We start from the raw sequence: 19694 nt of genomic DNA on the forward strand, positions 1-19694 counted from the left end.
CTACATGTATGATAGCCATTCCATTCCAGTGTCTGTTGAATTCCAACACAGGCACACCTCATACTGAATTAGGTACTGATTAGGTGATCACCTGAACCAAATCTTGTTTAACGAGGAAAAGTATAAAAACCACTGCTGTGGTCATCACTATCCTCTTGCAATAGGACCAGCTGGATGGCAAAAACAGTGCTAATAGTACCTCAAAAGTAATATTAATCAAAAAATAACAATTGACCATGCCAAAAGAGTTGAAAAGGAAAGTTTTGAGTGGGGAAAAGAAGGGTTCAATTCTGGCTTTACTGTCAGAGGGATACAGTGAGCGTCAGGTTGCTTCCATCCTTAAAATTTAAAGACGGCGGTTCATAAGAACAACGTCAAGCAGCAGACATTGGGGACAACAAAGCTACAGACCGGCAGAGGGCGAAAACGACTCTCTACTGACCGGGATGACCGCCAACTCATTCGAATGTCAATCGACAACCGTAGGATGACATCAAGTGACCTACAAAAAGAATGGCAAACTGCAGTTGGGGTGAAGTGCACGGCAAGGACGGTTCGAAACAGGCTCCTAGGGGCAGGGCTGAAGTCGTGCAAAGCTAGAAAAAAGCCCTTCATCAATGAGAAGCAAAGAAGAGCCAGGCTGAGGTTTGCAAAAGATCATAAGGATTGGACCGTAGAGGACTAGAGTAAGGTCATCTTCTCTGATGAGTCCAATTTTCAGCTTTTCCCAACACCTGGTCGTCTTAATGGTTAGACAGAGACCTGGAGAGGCTTACAAGCCACAGTGTCACGCACCCACTGTGAAATTTGGTGGAGGATCGGTGATGATATGGGGGTGCAAGGCTGGAATCGGGCAGATTTGTCTTTGTGAAGGACGCCTGAATCAAGCCACGTACAAGGTTGTCCTGGAAGAAAACTTGCTTCCTTTTGCTCTGACATTGTTCCCCAACTTTGAGGATTGGTCTTTCCAGCAGGACAATGCGCCATGCCACACAGCCAGGTCAATCAAGGTATGAATGGAGGACCACCAGATCAACACCCTGTCATGGCCATCCCAATCTCCAGACCTGAACCCCATTGAAAACTTCTGGAATGTGATCAAGAGGAAGATGGATGGTCACAAGCCATCAAACAAAGCCGAACTGCTTGAATTTTTGCGCCAGGAGTGGCATAAAGTCACCCAACATCAATGTGAAAGACTGGTGGAGAGCATGCCAAGACGCATGAAAGCTGTGATTGAAAATCAGGGTTATTCCACCAAATAATGATTTCTGATCTTCCTAAGTTAAAACATTAGTATTGTGTTGTTTAAAAATGAACATGAACTTATTTTCTTTGCATTATTTGAGGTCTGACAACACTCCATCTTTTTTGTTATAATAATATAATAATAATAATATTCCATTTAGCAGACGCTTTTATCCAAAGCGATTTACAGTCATGTGCGCATACATTTTTACGTATGGGTGGTCCCGGGGATCGAACCCACTACATTGGCGTTACAAGCGCCACGCTCTACCAATTGAGCTACAGAGGACCATATTTTGACCAGTTGTCATTTTCTGCAAATAAATGCTCTAAATGTGTCACAAGCCGGGCTAGAACTCCGGTCTCAGATGTGTAGAGCTGGGGGTACTACCCCTTAGCCACAGAGGAGATGTTGTAGGACCCAAATGAAACACCCAAGGCAATACTCCAGGCAAGTAGATTTAATGTTCCAAAACAGGAGGCAAAACAAAACAACTCCACGAGGGGAGAAAAACAAACTAAAGATAACTTCGAACAACTTACTAGGACTGACACGGTGGGACAAAGCAGGAGACACATAGTCAGGACGCAATAACCAAGTGAGAAACAAGGGGAAAACACACAGCTAAAATACTAAAGGGAAAACAAGGCACAGGTGACCTGGATCAAACTAATGAGGACACATGAGGAAGAACAAAGGCAGAGGGGAACACAGCTGACCTCTAGAGGCCAGGAGACAAACAGGAGAAGCAGGAAGCTGACAGGACCCCCTCCTCTAGGAACGACTCCTGACGTTCCTTCCAGAACACCCTGGCCTCAGGGTGCGAAAATCTCGGACCAACCCTGGATCCAGGATGTCCCTGGCTGGAACCCAGGAGCGCTCCTCTGGCCCGTAGCCCTCCCAGTCCACCAGATACTGCAGAGAGTTCTGGACCCTCCGGGAGTCCAGTATCCGGCGGACTGTGTAGGCTGGCTGGCCGTCAATAATCCTGGGAGGTGGCGGGGGTCTGCGTGGGGGGGCAAAGGGAGAAGACAAGACAGGTTTAATAAGTGAGACATGGAAAGTGGGGTTAATACGAAGGGAGCGAGGGAGAACCAAACGATAAGACACAGGGTTAACCTTTCTAGCAATGCGGAAAGGGCCGATGTATCTCTGGGAAAGCTTCTTGGATTCGACCCGGAGGGGCAGGTTCTTAGTGGCCAACCAAACTCTCTGACCAGCTCGGAAACTAGGGGCCGTCCGGCGGTGGCGATTAGCCTGACTTTGGTATCTCTGGGAGGTCCGAAGGAGGGCACGCCTGGCCTTCTTCCAGGTCCGCCTACAGCGTTGGACAAAGCGCTGGGCCGAGGGAACACCAACCTGCGCCTCCTCCTCTGGAAATAATGGAGGGTTGTAACCGAACTGGCATTCGAATGGGGACAATCCGGTGGCTGAGGACTGGAGGGTGTTGTGGGCGTATTCAGCCCAAATGATATAGGTGGCCCAAGACGTGGGATTACTGGCCGCCATACACCGCAGGGTGGTCTCCAGATCCTGATTAACCCGTTCCGTTTGGCCATTAGACTCTGGATGGAACCCCGACGATAGGCTGGCTGTGGCCCCAACAAGCCTGCAGAAGGCCCCCCAAAACCGGGACGAGAATTGGGGACCTCGGTCAGAGACCACGTCCAGGGGAATACCAAATATCCGGAAGACATGGTTCATGAGGAGCTCAGCAGTCTCCTTAGCCGAGGGCAGCTTGGGCAGGGGGATAAACCGGGCAGCCTTAGAGAACCGGTCTACCACCACTAGGATGACGGTGTTGCCCTGGGATAGAGGAAGTCCCGTAACAAAGTCCAGAGAAAGGTGTGACCATGGCCTTCGAGGAACAGGTAAGGGATGGAGCAGTCCCTGGGGTCGCTGGCGTGTCGACTTTCCCTGGTTGCACACAGGGCAGGCCTCAACATAGCCCTGCACGTCCTTCTTGATGGACGGCCACCAAAACCGCCGTCGGAGGAACTCCAGTGTGCGAGCACTGCCTGGATGGCATGTCAAGGGCGACTCATGACCCCACTGCAAGACGCGGGCCCGAACAGAGAGAGGAACGTACAGGCGACCGGCAGGACCACCGCCTGGATCGGGCTCCTGGACAAGAGCTTCTCGTACCCCTCTTTCTAGTTCCCACTGAAGAGGTGCGACGATCCTAGACCTCGGAATAATCGATGCCAAGGGCTTCTCTTGTACCTCGGGAGAGTAGACTCGAGACAGAGCATCCGGCTTGACGTTCTTGGTGCCAGGTCGGTAAGTCAGGAGGAACTGGAATCGATTAAAGAAAAGAGACCATCGTGCTTGCCGAGGGTTCATCCGCTTAGCCTGTTGGAGATATTCCAGGTTCTTGTGGTCTGTGAGAACCTGGAAAGGGTGCTGAGCCCCCTCAAGCCAATGGCGCCACTCCTCCAAGGCCAGTTTTACCGCAAGCAACTCTAGATCCCCCACGTGGTAGTTGCGCTCGGCCTCAGACAGGCGGCGAGACATGAAGGCACAAGGGTGTAATCTCCCATCCGCACCCCTCTGTGACAGGACGGCTCCTACCCCCACTTCTGAGGCGTCCACCTCCACCACGAAAGGTCTTTCTGGGTCAGGGGTCACCAGAATCGGAGCAGAAGTGAAGCGGCGCTTGAGATCCTCGAAGGCCCCTGCTGCTTCCGGACCCCAGTGAATCTTGGTCCCTCCTCCCTTGGTAAGCGTCGTCAAGGGGGCTACCACCGAGCTGAAATTCTTGATGAACTTCCGATAGAAGTTAGAAAAGCCAATGAACCGTTGAACCTCCTTGACCGTGGCAGGTGTGGGCCAATCGTGGACCGCCTTGACCTTCTTGGGATCCATCTCTAGGTGCCCGGGAGTGACAATAAACCCGAGAAACTGAGTCTGAGAAACATGAAATTCACACTTCTCAGGCTTAACGTAGAGGTGATTGTCAAGGAGCCTCTGGAGAACCCGGCTAACATGCCCCTCATGCTCCTTCAGTGACCTCGAGAAGATGAGGATATCGTCCAGGTAAACGAAGACGAACAGATTAAGCATATCCCGGAGAACATCATTAATCAGGGCTTGGAATACTGCGGGGGCATTGGTGAGCCCGAACGGCATCACCCGATATTCATAGTGTCCCGTGGGCGTGTTGAACGCCGTCTTCCATTCGTCTCCTGGCCGGATCCGCACGAGATGGTAAGCATTGCGGAGATCCAGCTTAGTAAAAATGGAAGCCCCTTGAAGCAGCTCAAAAGCAGTGGCCATGAGAGGAAGGGGGTATCGATTCCGAACCGTGATCTTGTTGAGTCCCCGGTAATCAATACAAGGCCTAAGACCCCCGTCTTTCTTTTCAACAAAAAAGAAGCCCGCCCCAGCCGGGGAAGTAGAGGCATAGATGAGGCCGGCTGCCAAGGACTCCTTAATGTAGGTGTCCATAGCTGCGTGCTCGGGGGAGGACAAGGAAAAGATCCGACCTCTAGGAGGGCAGCACCCAGGGAGTAGATCAATGGCACAGTCATACGTGCGATGAGGCGGTAAGGCAGTAGCCCGGGCCTTGCTGAACACTGCCTTGAACCGATGGTAAACACTGGGGACTCGGGAGACGTCAACAGACTCTTGAAACTGGGTACTAGGGGCTGAGGGACTCTGAAGCATGCAGGTGAGTTGGCAAGTGGGACCCCAGCTTAGAATGGTGCCAGTAGGCCAGTCGATCTGGGGATTATGTCTGCATAGCCAAGGGTGACCCAGGATAATAGGATACTCGGGAGAGTCAATGAGATAGAAGGTCTCCTCCTGCTGGTGTTGAGAGATGGTAAGTCGCAGGGACTGAGTCGCCTCAGTAACCTTTCCTGGTTCCAGAGGTCTGCCATCTAAGGCTGTAACTGCCTGGGGTTGAGGAAGTAGTTGGGTAGGGATCTTAAGTTCCTTAGCCAAGGTTACATCCATAAAATCACCTGCGGCACCGGAATCGATCATAGCCTGGACCCGATGCTGGTGGCCCTCCCAGGACAGAGTGGCTGGAATAGCTAGGACCGCGTTAGTAGGAGGAGCTCTAATTTTCCCCATCACAACCCTCCTGTAGCTGGGCGGGGACAGGCGTTTCCCGAAAGCTCGGGGCAAGTGGAGCGGAAGTGGCCGGCAACCCCGCAGTAGAGGCACCGACGCTCCCTCATGCGACGTTCCCTTTCGTTGGGAGAAAGCCTGGAACGGCCTAACTGCATGCTCTCCGGGGAATCCTGGGGCAGTTCAGGCGCCGGGGCAGCTCTGAATGACGGAGTCCAAACAGGAAAAACAGAGCTGCTCAGAGGAACTTGGGACTGAGACACCTGACGGCGAGCCGTTCTCCGCTCTCTTAGACGATTGTCCAGGCGGATGGCCAAGGCTATGAGGGACTCGAGATCTCCAGCTGGTTCTCGGGTGGCTAACTCATCTTGAAGGGGCTCAGATAACCCTCCCTGAAAGCAGACCCTCAGCGCTTCATCATTCCATCCGCTCCTTGCTGCTATGGTCCGGAAATCAATGGCAAAATCTGCCGTGCTTCGGGGGCCCTGACGGAGAGACAGTAGGCGCTTGGAAGCCTCCCGCCCACTGACAGGATGATCGAACACCCGCTTGAACTCTTCTACAAATGCAGCGTGGGAGTCACAACAGACCTCCTGGGACTGCCACACCGCAGAAGCCCAGGCGAGCGCCTTTTCTGAAAGAAGGGTAATGATGTAGGCAATCTTGGAACGGTCTGTGGGAAAACTTGAGGGTTGGAGCTCGAAGGTGAGGGAGCATTGGGTGAGGAAACCCTGGCAAGAGCTTGGATCCCCAGAAAAGGGCTTGGGAGGTGGTAGTCGGGGCTCCGCCAACCGAGAAGGCCTGTCGTCACTGGGGGGTGACCTGGGGGAAGGGAGAGGACCAGGGAGGCGTTCAAAGAGCTGGCGAAGGGCACTCATCATTTCGGCCAAGAGTTGAGAATGACTAGCCATCAGCTCCTCTTGTCGGCTGAGAACGGCTTCATGGCGCTGGAAAGAAGCCTCATGTCGAGTGATCACCGCCAACAGGTCCTGGGAACTGAGTGTTTCTGGGTCCATGATTGACTTGGTTATTCTGTCACAAGCCGGGCTAGAACTCCGGTCTCAGATGTGTAGAGCTGGGGGTACTACCCCTTAGCCACAGAGGAGATGTTGTAGGACCCAAATGAAACACCCAAGGCAATACTCCAGGCAAGTAGATTTAATGTTCCAAAACAGGAGGCAAAACAAAACAACTCCACGAGGGGAGAAAAACAAACTAAAGATAACTTCGAACAACTTACTAGGACTGACACGGTGGGACAAAGCAGGAGACACATAGTCAGGACGCAATAACCAAGTGAGAAACAAGGGGAAAACACACAGCTAAAATACTAAAGGGAAAACAAGGCACAGGTGACCTGGATCAAACTAATGAGGACACATGAGGAAGAACAAAGGCAGAGGGGAACACAGCTGACCTCTAGAGGCCAGGAGACAAACAGGAGAAGCAGGAAGCTGACAAAATGACAATATTTTTATTTGAAATTTGGGAGAAATGTTGTCAGTAGTTTATAGAATGAAACAAAAATGTTAATTTCACCCAAACACACACCTATAAATAGTAAAACCAGAGAAATGTATATATTTGCAGTGGTCTCTTAATGTTTTTCAGAGCTGTACATACATATAAATGCATATCCTTGAAAAAAAAATATTTCCCTTTATTACTTTCTAACCCCACCACCCCTTCCCTAATTGGAGTAAACTAGTGAACAACAACACTTAGGCCTCTACTTCCAGCTCATACATACTATATACATTTTATGGTGGTTCCAAACTTCTTCCTTTTAAGAATGATGGTGGCCACTGTGTCCTTGGGGACCTTCAATGCTGCAGATATTTTTTGGTACCCTTCCCCAGATCTGTGCCTCAACACAATCCTGTCTCGGAGTTCTACGGACAATTCCTTTGACCTCATGGCTTGGTTTTTGCTCTCACATGCACTGTCAACTGTGGGACCTTATATGGACAGGTGTGTGCCTTTCCAAATCATGTCCAATCAATTGAATTGACCACAGGTGGACTCCAATCAAGTTGTAGAAACATCTCAAGGATGATCAATGGAAAGAGGATGCACCTGAGCTCAATTTCGAGTATCATAGCAAAGGGTCTGAATACTTCTGTAAATAATGCATTCCTGTGTTGAATTATTTATAAATTTGCAAAAGGTTCTAATAATCTGTTTTTGCTTTGTCATAATGCGGTATTGATGAGAATAAATGAAAAAATCATCCATTTTGGAAAAAGTCTGTAAAGTAAGAAAATGTGGAAAAAGGTAAGGGGTCTGAATTCTTTACGCATGCACTGTATCATGTCACTTCTCTGGAGTCCAGAGCAAGCAAAATCATATGGCCTATTTTTAACGGTTGTTGCAGGATCGGGTGGAAAGCATGTTCTGTCTGCACTGTGCCATCACTTTGAAGGGCAGCATGCTTGTAGAGTGATCATTGCCAGCTGCGTAGCCCTGTTATTCTTCACAAATATCGTAATAAATTCGCCAGAATATGTTAAATGTTCATCCCATCATATTGAAAGCAGTGCGATGTTACAGCTGTTTATATTTAGACATACACTGACTATACAAAACATTAAGAATACCTGCTTTTTCTATGATATAGATTGACCAGGTGAATCCAGGTGAAAGCTATGATCCCTTATTGATGTCACTTATTAAATCCACTTCAATCAGTGTAGATGAAGGGGAGGAGACAGGTTAAAGAAGGATTGTTAAGCCTTGAGACAATTGAGACATGGATTGTGTGTCATGTGAATGGGCAATACAAAAAAATAAGTGCCTTTGAACGGGGTATGGTAATAGGAGCCAGACGCACCGGTTTGTGTCAAGAACTGCAACACTGCTGGGTTTTTCACACTCAACAGTTTCCCAGGTGTATCAAGAATGGTCCGCTGGGGTAATAAAACAGGAATGTTTTTTGCCCTGTGCAACATGGTCTTATATTTAGTTTGCATGTTTTAGGATCAAAGGCCCATGAGCACTCTAGATTCCTGTAGTTACAAGGGTGAGATAGCCAAGTACTCTAAGATGTACAATAACATGGCTATTTCACATGACATGGTTCAAAGCCAAGATCATTGAATTAGGTCATAAACCTACCTTAAGATGTGGTTGTGGTTGGAAACAGGTGTTGGTACATAACCGCTGTCTATAAGTCTATACATCTTTCTGTCTTTACATTGAACTGCCTGTCTGTCTAGATTTCTCAGTCTAAACAAAACATAATAATTTACAGATCAACAGACTATGGATCCACCTATGAGAGGATGAATGACAAAGTGGGATCTAAGACGATGCTGACTTACCTGTATGTCTGTCCATCCAACAAGAGAAAGGTAAGACAAACTTCAAAATAATAATTTTCAATAACACAATAATGACTAATACTTAGAAGGACTTAATTACATTTAGTTGAGTTAACTGGAACTGAATTGTTCATTGTCCATTCTCTGCTGTCGCTATTTGTTATTTCTGATCAAATCAAATGTTAACTCAAAGTGAAGGTTAGACGGTAGACTAACTATAAAATTAAATAAACATGGTTTGAATTTTTTGTAATTTGTGAGATGGCCAAAGTTTAATGACCTTATTTAGCTTGCATTGCCTTATACTGGCAGCTTGCCTGGACTTAGAAAGTCAATTCAATATTGTTACCAAGCAAAACTTACTCATACTGTAGTTATAGCCTCAGTACATTTACACAACACAGAGACCAGAAAGACCTGTTAGAAAGCCCAAACGTATTCAAGACAGAGTCTTGTTGGTTTGTAGATAAATGCTGAAGCAAAACTAATTTTAAAAAGTAGGTGCTTCTTCTCTGAGTGAAGTTTATTTTTACTTTGGGAAGTAGACCATCTATTCCACATTATAACACAGGCGTCTCAGTCTCTCCTGAACCTTTTTAAGGGTCGTGCTAAGGTTCCTCACTAGTAAACCATCCATGATTAAACTTTCTCTGTGGTAATGTGAAGGGAAAAGGGCCCCAGCTGGCTTTCTGGGCCTCCCGAAGACAGTCAAATCAGTCCATAGATCACTAGCGCTGACCCTGAAAATCCCTCCATGGAACGAGAGGGTTTGTGGGATACCGAGCTGATGGACTTAACCCGCGTCAGCCTTGGACTCAGTAATACCTCTGTGTGACCCTGTGACTATTTTCCCACCGGCCGTCCGGACTTAGCAAAATACCCTATAGTCTAGTTGAAGGTAGAGTATGCCCATCCAGCACATTTCCCAGGTACAGGGAAATAGGCTAACCTAGCCAAAGATACATGAGATACATGGACAGACAACATATTTGCTGCAAGGGCCAATCATCTCCCTTTTATGGTGATAGACTGAGGATGTTGCAGTTTGCTTCACCCCAGTTACGGAATTATGTTGTAGTAGAAGCTAGCCACAAGATCCTATGATGTCCGGATGCCCTCGTTAGGGCCACGTTTTGTACCTCTGGCTTCCACCGATCCACAATCCTCCTCACCTTATCTCTTATCTCATTATCGATGGATGAGCTCAGCTCTCTACTGGATAAGCTGGGACGTTTTTTCCTCATTTTGTTGTGTATAACATGGAGGGAAAAAAAACAAAGAGGCTTATCTCTGTATCTGTTGAGATGAGGCAGTAACGACCCTTAAATCACTGTGACAATATATTTGTGTATTTAATGACTAAAGTGTGTTTTTTTCTCCCACGTAAATAGCATGACAATCGATTGGTTTCCACACAACAACATTCTGTTAACGTCACCGACTATATTCTCACATGTTGTCTAAAGGAAAAAAGCCAGAGACTTGACCTTTCTAAGAGAAGATAATAGATTTGAATGATGGTGCTGACATTAATCTTCAAGCTTTTAAAGAAGACACCCTTATGCATGTTCAGCCATTTTCCGAGGTATTCTGCACAGTTTGATTCACAACCACTGCTTATAGTGAAGAGTCTAGCATTCTAGACATGTAAATAGAATGAATAGACATAGACATAGAATGAATAGACATTCTATTTCTATGGTTGTAGCTAGATAGATATCCCAATTCACTGGAAATGAGCCTATTTATATCTTCTCTATACAGTGCTCACTCACAGATAGACCGCAATTGATCTGTGTTTATCATGATTAATCTGCTGTGAGGCATCATCTATTCCTCTCCTCCCTCTGTTTGTGGTCATCAGAAGGCTTGAGCACCGTCCAACAGCAGGCTGAAGTCCCTCAGACAACACAGCAATGAGTATCGCACCCGTCGCATGACGATTAGCTTGGTCGCTGGACTCCCACCGACTAGCTGAACATCAGCAGATAGCGTGCAGAGGTTATCCCTCCAACCTATATTGATCTAAGCTTTGTTACCAACCTCTCTCCTCTTTGTTGCTGGGAGATGCATTGGTGAGGAATTGGCAAGTGGATGTGGAGTGAAATCTTAATTACATGGCGATGGTGTATTTGATGATGTGAAAGTTATTGATGATGATGTGAGCTGTTACTTAAGCTCCCCTCGTGGAACTTCGTGCCTGTTAAAACTGATTCAGGAAAAGATGGACATGCCCATTTCCATATGATCCACATAAACAATCTCAGAAAGGAAATTAATTCAATCTACTGAGGGATGGGTTAAGAGAAGGCTTTCAGTCCAATTATGGTATTTGTCCAATACATTCTCCTACATTTTGTAATAATAATAATAATAATATGCCATTTAGCAGACGCTTTTATCCAAAGCGACTTACAGTCATGTGCGCATACATGTTTACGTATGGGTGGTCCCAGGGATGGAACCCACTACACTGGCGTTACAAGCGCCATGCTCTACCAACTGAGCAACAGAGGACCACGTAAGATAAATAAAGTTTGAATAGGGTTTATTCTTGAATATGTCACATGGCAAATAATATTTACTGTGCAGGAAATTAAATCAGGTTGGCAGTTAATACATTTCCAATTCCTTTTATTCTCAACATATAAAGTGTATATTACGCCTTCCAATAAATGCAACAGTGATATATACAGTTGAAGTCAGAAGTTTACATACACCTTAGCCAAATACATTTAAACTCAGTTTTTCATAATTCCTGACATTTAATCCTAGTAAAAATTCCCTGTCTTAGGTCAGTTAGGATCACCACTTTATTTTAAGAATGTGAAATGTCATAATAATAGAGAGAATTATTTATTTCAGCTTTTATTTCTTTCATCACATTCCCAGTGGGTCAGATGTTTACATACACTCAATTATTATTTGGTAGCATTGCCTTTAAATAGTTTAACTTGAGTCAAACGTTTCGGGTAGCCTTCCACAAGCTTCCCACAATAAGTTGGGTGAATTTTGGCCCATTCCTCCTGACAGAAATGGTGTATCTGAGTCAGGTTTGTAGGCCTCCTTGCGCGCACACGCTTTATCAGTTCTGCCCAAACATTTTCTATAGGACTGAGGTCAGGGCATTGTGATGGCCACTCCAATACCTTGACTTTGTTGTCCTTAAGGAATTTTGCCACAACTTTGGAAGTATGCTTGGGGTTATTGTCCATTTGGAAGACCCATTTGCGACCAAGCTTTAACTTCCTGACTCATAACTTGAGATGTTGCTTCAATATATTCCCATTATTTTCCTTCCTCATGATGCCATCTATTTTGTGAAGTGTACCAGTCCCTCCTGCAGCAAAGCACCCCCACAGCATTATGCCACCCCCGTGCTTCACAGTTGGGATGATGTTCTTCGGCTTGCAAGCGACCCCCTTTTTCCTCCAAACATAACGATGGTCATTATGGCCAAACAGTTCCATTTGTGTTTCATCATACCAGAGGACATTTCTCCAAAAAGTACGCTCTTTCTCCCCATGTGCAGTTGCAAACCGTAGTCTGTCTTTTTTATGGCAGTTTTGGAGCAGCGGTTCTTCCTTGCTGAGCGGCCTTTCAAGTTAAGTCGATATACAGTGGGGAAAAAAAGTATTTAGTCAGCCACCAATTGTGCAAGTTCTCCCACTTAAAAAGATGAGAGAGGCCTGTAATTTTCATCATAGGTACACGTCAACTATGACAGACAAAATGAGAAAAAAAAAACAGAAAATCACATTGTAGGTTTTTCAATGATTTTATTTGCAAATTATGGTGGAAAATAAGTATTTGGTCAATAACAAAAGTTTCTCAATACTTTGTTATATACCCTTTGTTGGCAATGACACAGGTCAAACGTTTTCTGTAAGTCTTCACAAGGTTTTCACACACTGTTGCTGGTATTTTGGCCCATTCCTCCATGCAGATCTCCCCTAGAGCAGTGATGTTTTGGGGCTGTCGCTGGGCAACACAGACTTTCAACTCCCTCCAAAGATTTTCAATGGGGTTGAGATGTGGAGACTGGCTAGGCCACTCCAGGACCTTGAAATGCTTCTTACGAAGCCACTCCTTCGTTGCCCGGGCGGTGTGTTTGGGATCATTGTCATGCTGAAAGACCCAGCCACGTTTCATCTTCAATGCCCTTGCTGATGGAAGGAGGTTTTCACTCAAAATCTCACGATACGTGGCCCCATTCATTCTTTCCTTTACACGGATCAGTCGTCCTGGTCCCTTTGCAGAAAAACAGCCCCAAAGCATGATGTTTCCACCCCCATGCTTCACAGTAGGTATGGTGTTCTTTGGATGCAACTCAGCATTCTTTGTCCTCCAAACACGACGAGTTGAGTTTTTACCAAAAAGTTATATTTTGGTTTCATCTGACCATATGACATTCTCCCAATCCTCTTCTGGATCATCCAAATGTACTCTAGCAAACTTCAGACGGGCCTGGACATGTACTGGCTTAAGCAGGGGGACACGTCTGGCACTGCAGGATTTGAGTCCCTGGCGGCGTAGTGTGTTACTGATGGTAGGCTTTGTTACTTTGGTCCCAGCTCTCTGCAGGTCATTCACTAGGTCCCCCCGTGTGGTTCTGGGATTTTTGCTCACCGTTCTTGTGATCATTTTGACCCCACGGGGTGAGATCTTGCGTGGAGCCCCAGATCGAGGGAGATTATCAGTGGTCTTGTATGTCTTCCATTTCCTAATAATTGCTCCCACAGTTGATTTCTTCAAACCAAGCTGCTTACCTATTGCAGATTCAGTCTTCCCAGCCTGGTGCAGGTCTACAATTTTGTTCTGGTGTCCTTTGACAGCTCTTTGGTCTTGGCCATAGTGGAGTTTGGAGTGTGACTATTTGAGGTTGTGGACAGGTGTCTTTTATACTGATAACAAGTTCAAACAGGTGCCATTAATACAGGTAACGAGTTGAGGACAGAGGAGCCTCTTAAAGAAGAAGTTACAGGTCTGTGAGAGCCAGAAATCTTGCTTGTTTGTAGGTGACCAAATACTTATTTTCCACCATAATTTGCAAACAAATTCATAAAAAATCCTATAATGTGATTTTCTGGATTTTTTTTCTCAATTTGTCTGTCATAGTTGACGTGTACCTATGATGAAAATTACAGGCCTCTCTCATCTTTTTAAGTGGGAGAACTTGCACAATTGGTGGTTGACTAAATACTTTTTTTTCCCCACTGTAGGACTCATTTTACTGTGAATATAGATACTTTTGTACCTGTTTCCTTCAGCATCTTCACAAGGTCCTTTGCTGTTGTTGTGGGATTGATTTGCACTTTTCGCACCAAAGTACGGTCATATCTAGGAGACAGAACGCATCTCCTTCCTGAGCGATATTGTCACGACTTCCGCCGAGGCTGCCCCCCCTTCTGGTTCGGGCAGGCTTTGGTGTTTGTTGTCACCGGAGTACTAGCTACTGCCGATCCCATTCTCATCACTCCACTTGTCATGTCTTGTCAATTCCCCAACTGGTGCTCATTCCCCTAAATAGTATGTGTATAAGTGTTCCCTCTGTTCCCCTTTTCACCCGCTGAATGGAGTCAGCAGGAGAAGACCGCATGCCTGGAGTTGTGGCAAGGGTCCAGGAGCACTCCTCGATGCTGTCCAGTTTGGGGGAAGCGATGGATCGGGTTCTTCAGGTAGTAGAACGCCTGGAGAGGAGAGGACCCGCTCTATCGAGACCAGCTGGTCAGTCGGATCCAGCCACCTACACCCCAGCCCATGGAGGGATCCAGATATCCCGGCCACCGGCGTTTGATGGGACTGCAGCACGATGTAAGGGATTTATGCTCCAACTGGAGCTGTTTTTCTCCAGCATCAGGCCGGCGCCCCGGGAGCGGGAAAAGGTGTCCGTCCTCGTTTCCTGCCTTTGTGGGAGAGCCATGGAGTGGGCCAACGCGGTGTGGAACGAGGGTGGTACCGCGTTGGAGGACTACAGGGAGTTTGCTCGCCTCTTTTGGGCAGTTTTTGATCACTTGCCTGAGGGTCAAGAGGCGGGTGAAAGACTGGTTCATCTGAGGCAGGGGACGAGGACCGCTCAGGACTATGCACTGGAGTTCCGGACGCTGGCAGGACTACAGGGAGTTTGCTCGCCTCTTTCGGGCAGTTTTTGATCACTCGCCTGAGGGTCAAGAGGCGGGCGAAAGACTGGTTCATCTGAGGCAGGGGACGAGGACCATTCAGGACTATGCGCTGGAGTTCCGGACGCTGGCAGCGGGGTCCGGGTGGAACGAGCGGGCCCTGATCGACCATTTCCGGTGCAACCTAAGGGAGGACGTCCGACGGGAGCTAGCCTGCCGGGATGCCATGCTATCGTTCTCCCAACTGGTGGACATGGCGATCCGGCTAGACAATCTACTAGCAGCCAGAGGACGTCCTGGTTGGGGTCTGCCCATTCCCACTCCGGACGACTCTGACCCCGAGCAGATGGAGCTGGGGGGAGCCGCCGGTCGAGAGAGCGCAGGAGGACAGCGACAATGCCACTCTGGTGGCACGAAGGGACAATCCACCTCACGTCACAGTCAACTTTATTTTGGGTCTGGAGGCAGTAGGCAGGGTACTCACCCACCACCCCAGGTAATGAACATCCAAACATGTGCAGAGCCCTTTGCGGTGCACTGTACTTTATCTATCTCCTTTCCAGATCACTTGGTAGGTTCCCAGTGTAAGGCGCTAGTTGATTCAGGCGCAGCTGGGAATTTTATGGACAGGGCATTTGCACACCGTCAAGTCATTTCATTGGTTCCTCTAACCATTCCACTCCCCATCAGAGCACTAGATAGTCAACCAGTAGGGTCCGGGTTGGTGAAGGAAGTTACTGTACCAGTCACCATGATTACGCAGGAGACACATGTTGAGCAGATCACCTTTATGATTATTGAGTCTCCTGCTTACCCTGTAGTCTTGGGTATCCCGTGGTTAGCCCTTCACAACCCCAATTTCTCATGGCCGCAGAGGGTTCTTACGGGGTGGTCGCGTGAGTGTCCGGGTAAGTGTCTAGGTGTTTCCGTTGGTAAGACCATGGTGGAAAGTCCAGACGGTACCCCCACCGTGCGCATTCCCCCTGAATACCATGATCTGGCGCTCGCGTCTTCCAAGACGCAAGTGACTAAATTATCACCTCATCGGGAGGGGGATTGCGCGATAAACCTTCGGGTAGACCCTGTACCTCCCAGGAGTCATGTGTATCCCCTGTCGCAGGCTGAAATGGAGGCTATGGAAATATACGTCACCGTACGTCACCGAGTCCCTGCGCCAGGGGTATATACGTCCCTCCACTTCACCTGCCTCCTCGAGTTTCTTCTCTGTGAAGAAGAAAGATGGCGGTTTACTCCCGTGCATTGATTATCGACCACTGAATAATGTGACGGTACGATTGAGTTATCCTCTTGCCCTCATTCCTTCAGTGATTGAGTCAATGCATGGGGCCATTTTTTCACCAAATTAGACCTCAGGAGTGCCTACAACCTGGTGCATATTCGGGAAGGGGATGAGTGGAAAACAGCATTCAGCACAACCTCGGGCATTATGAATACCTGGTGATGCCGTACAGTTTGAATACTTCATCCGTTTTCCAGTCCTTTGTGAACGAGGTGTTTCGGGACATGCTTGGTCGTGGTGTGGTGGTCTACATCGATGACATCCTGGTGTATTCTGCTACGCGTGCTGAGCATGTGTCCCTGTTCGCAAAGTACTGGTCCGACTACTGGAAAATGATCTTTATGCCAAGGCAGATAAGTGTGAGTTTTTCCAGCAGTCAATCTCCTTCCTCAGATATCGCATTACCACCACAGGTGTGGATATGGAGGGAGACCGCATTGCAGCCGTGCGTAATTGGCCAACTCCAAACACGGTAAAGGAGGTGCAGCGCTTCCTTGGCTTTTCCAACTACTATCAAAGGTTTATTTAGGGTTTTGGCAAGGTCACAGCTCCCATTACCTCCTTGTTGAAGGGTGGGCCGACACGGCTCTGCTGGTCTGCTGAGGCTGATTTGGCATTCAGTAGATTGCGGGGTTTGTTCACATCAGCCCCGGTACTGGCTCACCCCGATCCATCACTACCATTCGTAGTGGAGGTGGATGCGTCCGAGGTAGGGATAAGAGCTGTCTTATCCCAACGCTCGGGCATGCCACCCAAGCTCCGCCCCTGTGCCTTCTGTTTTAAGAAGCTCAGCTCGGCGGAGCAGAACTACGGCGTTGGTGATTGGGAGCTGTTGGCTGTTGTCTGAGCTTTGACGGTGTGGAGACATTGGCTCAAAGGGGCGAAACACCCTTTCCTCGTCTGGACAGACCACCGTAACCTGGAGTACATTCGGGCAACAAGGAGGCTGAATCCTCGCCAGGCCAGGTGGGCCCTCTTCTTCACCTGGTTTGATTTCACACTCTCATACATTCCGAGTACGAAGAACGTGACACAGAGGAGAGGCCCAGAGACAACACCCCCATACTCCCGGCCTCATGCATTGTGGTGCCGGTAGTATGGGCGATGGACGCAGTTATAGTGCAGGCATTACGCACAGATCCATCTCCACCGCAGTGTCCAGCTGGAATGCAGTACGTGCCTGTGATTATCCATGATCGTCTATTCTACTGGGCACACACGTCACCCTCCCCTGGTCATCCAGGTATCGTTCGTACAATGCGCTGCCTGACCGAGAAGTACTGGTGGCCTACCTTGGCTAAGGACGTGATGGTGTATGTTTCCTCCTACTCAGTGTGCGCCCAGAGTAAGGCACCTAGGCACCTCCCAGTGGGTAAGCTACAACCTTTACCAGTTCCACAACGACCATGGTCTCACCTGAGTATAGATTTTTTCACTGATCTTGCCCCCTACCAAGGTAACACCACTATCCTGGTCGTTGTGGACCACTTTTCAAAGTCCTGCTGCCTCCTTCCTCTGCCCGGTCTCCCCACGGCCCTATAAACTGTGGAGGCTCTGTTTACTCACGTCTTCCGGCACTACGGGTTACCAGAGGATATAGTGTCCGACCGAGGTCCCCAGTTCACGTCTAGAGTCTGGAAGGCGTTCATGGAACGTCTGGGGGTCTCGGTCAGCCTGACCTCTGGATTCCACCCCGAGAGTAATGGGCAGGTGGAGAGGGTGAATCAAGATGTGGGTAGGTTCCTGCGGACCTACTGTCAGGACTGGCTGGGGGAGTGGTCGGTGTTCCTGCCATGGGCAGAATATGCTCAGAACTCTCTCCGCCACTCCTCCAGCTAGGTTACCAACCGGTCCTGGCATCGTGGCACCAGAGCCAGACCGAGGCTCCTGCGGTGGATGACTGGTTTCGGCGCGCGGAAGAGACTTGGGACGCTGCCCACGTTCACCTCCAGCGCGCCGTGCGTCGTCAGAAGGCCAACGCTGACCGCCACTGCAGGGAGGCCCCGGTGTTCGTACCGGGGGATCGGGTCTGGCTCTCGACCCGGAATCTGCCCCTCCGCCTGCCCTGCCGGAAGCTGAGCCCACGGTTTATGGGGCCGTTTAAAGTCCTGAGGAGAATAAACGAGGTGACATACAGGTTGTTACTCCCCCCTGATTACAGTATTAATCCCTCTTTTCATGTGTCTCTCCTCAGGCCGGTAGTAGCTGGTCCGCTCCAAGAGTCTGATGTGTGGGAGGTTCCTCCACCTCCTCTGGACATTGAGGGGACCCCGGCGTACTCGGTCCGTTCAAACCTGGATTTGAGGCGTCGGGTGGGGGGCCTTCAGTATCTCGTGGAGTGGGAGGGGTACGGTCCGGAAGAACGGTGCTGGGTCCCAAGGCGGGACATCCTCAATCCCTCCCTGTTGAGGGATTTCCACCGTCGCCATCCGACTCGCCCTGCTCCGCATCCTCCTGGCTGTCCCCGAGGCCGAGGTCGGCGCACTGCTGGAGCCGCGCGTCGGGAGGGGGGGTACTCTCACGACTTCCCTCGAGGCTGCCCCCCCTCTTGGTTCGGGCAGGCTTCGGTGTTCGTCGTCACCGGAGTACTAGCTACTGCCGATCCCATTCTCATCACTCCACTTGTCATGTCTTGTCAATTACACACAGCTGGTGCTCATTCCCCTAATTAGTATGTGTATAAGTGTTTCCTCTGTTCCCCTTGTCTTTGTCAGTGATTGTTTGTTGTGAGAGCGTGTAGCTCGGTTGAGCTACTATTCTTAGTGTTTATGCCAAGGTAGATGTTTTCCCTTGTTAGTTTCGTTTTGACGCTTGGAGCGTTTGATTTATGTAAACGGAATAAACTCTGGACTTCGGTATTTTCCTCCTTCGCCTGACTCCTTCCTTCACACCTCGTCACAGGTATGATGGCTGCGTGGTCCCATGGTGTTTATACTTGCGTACAATTGTTTGTACAGATGAACGTGGTACCTTCAGGTGTTTGGAAATTGCTCCCAAGGATGAACCAGACCTATGGAGGTCTACAATTAATTTTCTGAGGTCTTGGCTGATTTCTTTTGATTTTCCCATGATGTCAAGCAAAGAGGCATTGAGTTTGAAGGTAGGCCTTGAAATACATCCATAGGTACACGTCAATTGACTCAAATTATGTCAATTAGCCTATCAGAAGCTTCTAAAGCCATGACATCATTTTCTGGAATTTTCCAAGCTGTTTAAAGGCACAGTCAACTTAGTGTATATAAACTTCTGACCCACTGGAATTGTTATACAGTGAATTATAAGTGAAATAATCTGTCTGTAAACAATTGTTGGAAAAATTACTTGTGTCATGCGCGAAGTAGATGTCCTAACCGATTTGCCAAAACTATAGTTTGTTAACAAGAAATTTGAGGAGTAGTTGAAAAACGACTTTTAATGACTCCAACCTAAGTGTATGTACAGTGGGGAAAATAAGTATTTAGTCAGCCACCAATTGTGCAAGTTCTCCCACTTAAAAAGATGAGAGAGGCCTGCAATTTTCATCATAGGTACACGTCAACTATGACAGACAAAATGAGGAAAAAAAATCCAGAAAATCACATTGTAGGATTTTTTATGAATTTATTTAAAAATGATGGTGGAAAACAAGTATT

General features: G+C 48.1%; 1 pseudogene across 1 annotated transcript in view; it reads left to right on the top strand.

Moving 5' to 3' along the window:
- LOC311130326 (VPS10 domain-containing receptor SorCS3-like) overlaps positions 1-19694 on the top strand; it is a 202502-nt pseudogene that overhangs the window by 89871 nt on the left and 92937 nt on the right. Inside the window, exon 4 of the transcript in view lies at positions 8574-8673. The product of the transcript in view is annotated as a VPS10 domain-containing receptor SorCS3-like (transcript). The remainder of the gene's footprint in view (positions 1-8573; positions 8674-19694) is intronic.

This window comes from Coregonus lavaretus (genome assembly GCF_964263955.1).
Source record: "Coregonus lavaretus genome assembly, chromosome: 6".
Taxonomy (NCBI): domain Eukaryota; kingdom Metazoa; phylum Chordata; class Actinopteri; order Salmoniformes; family Salmonidae; genus Coregonus; species Coregonus lavaretus.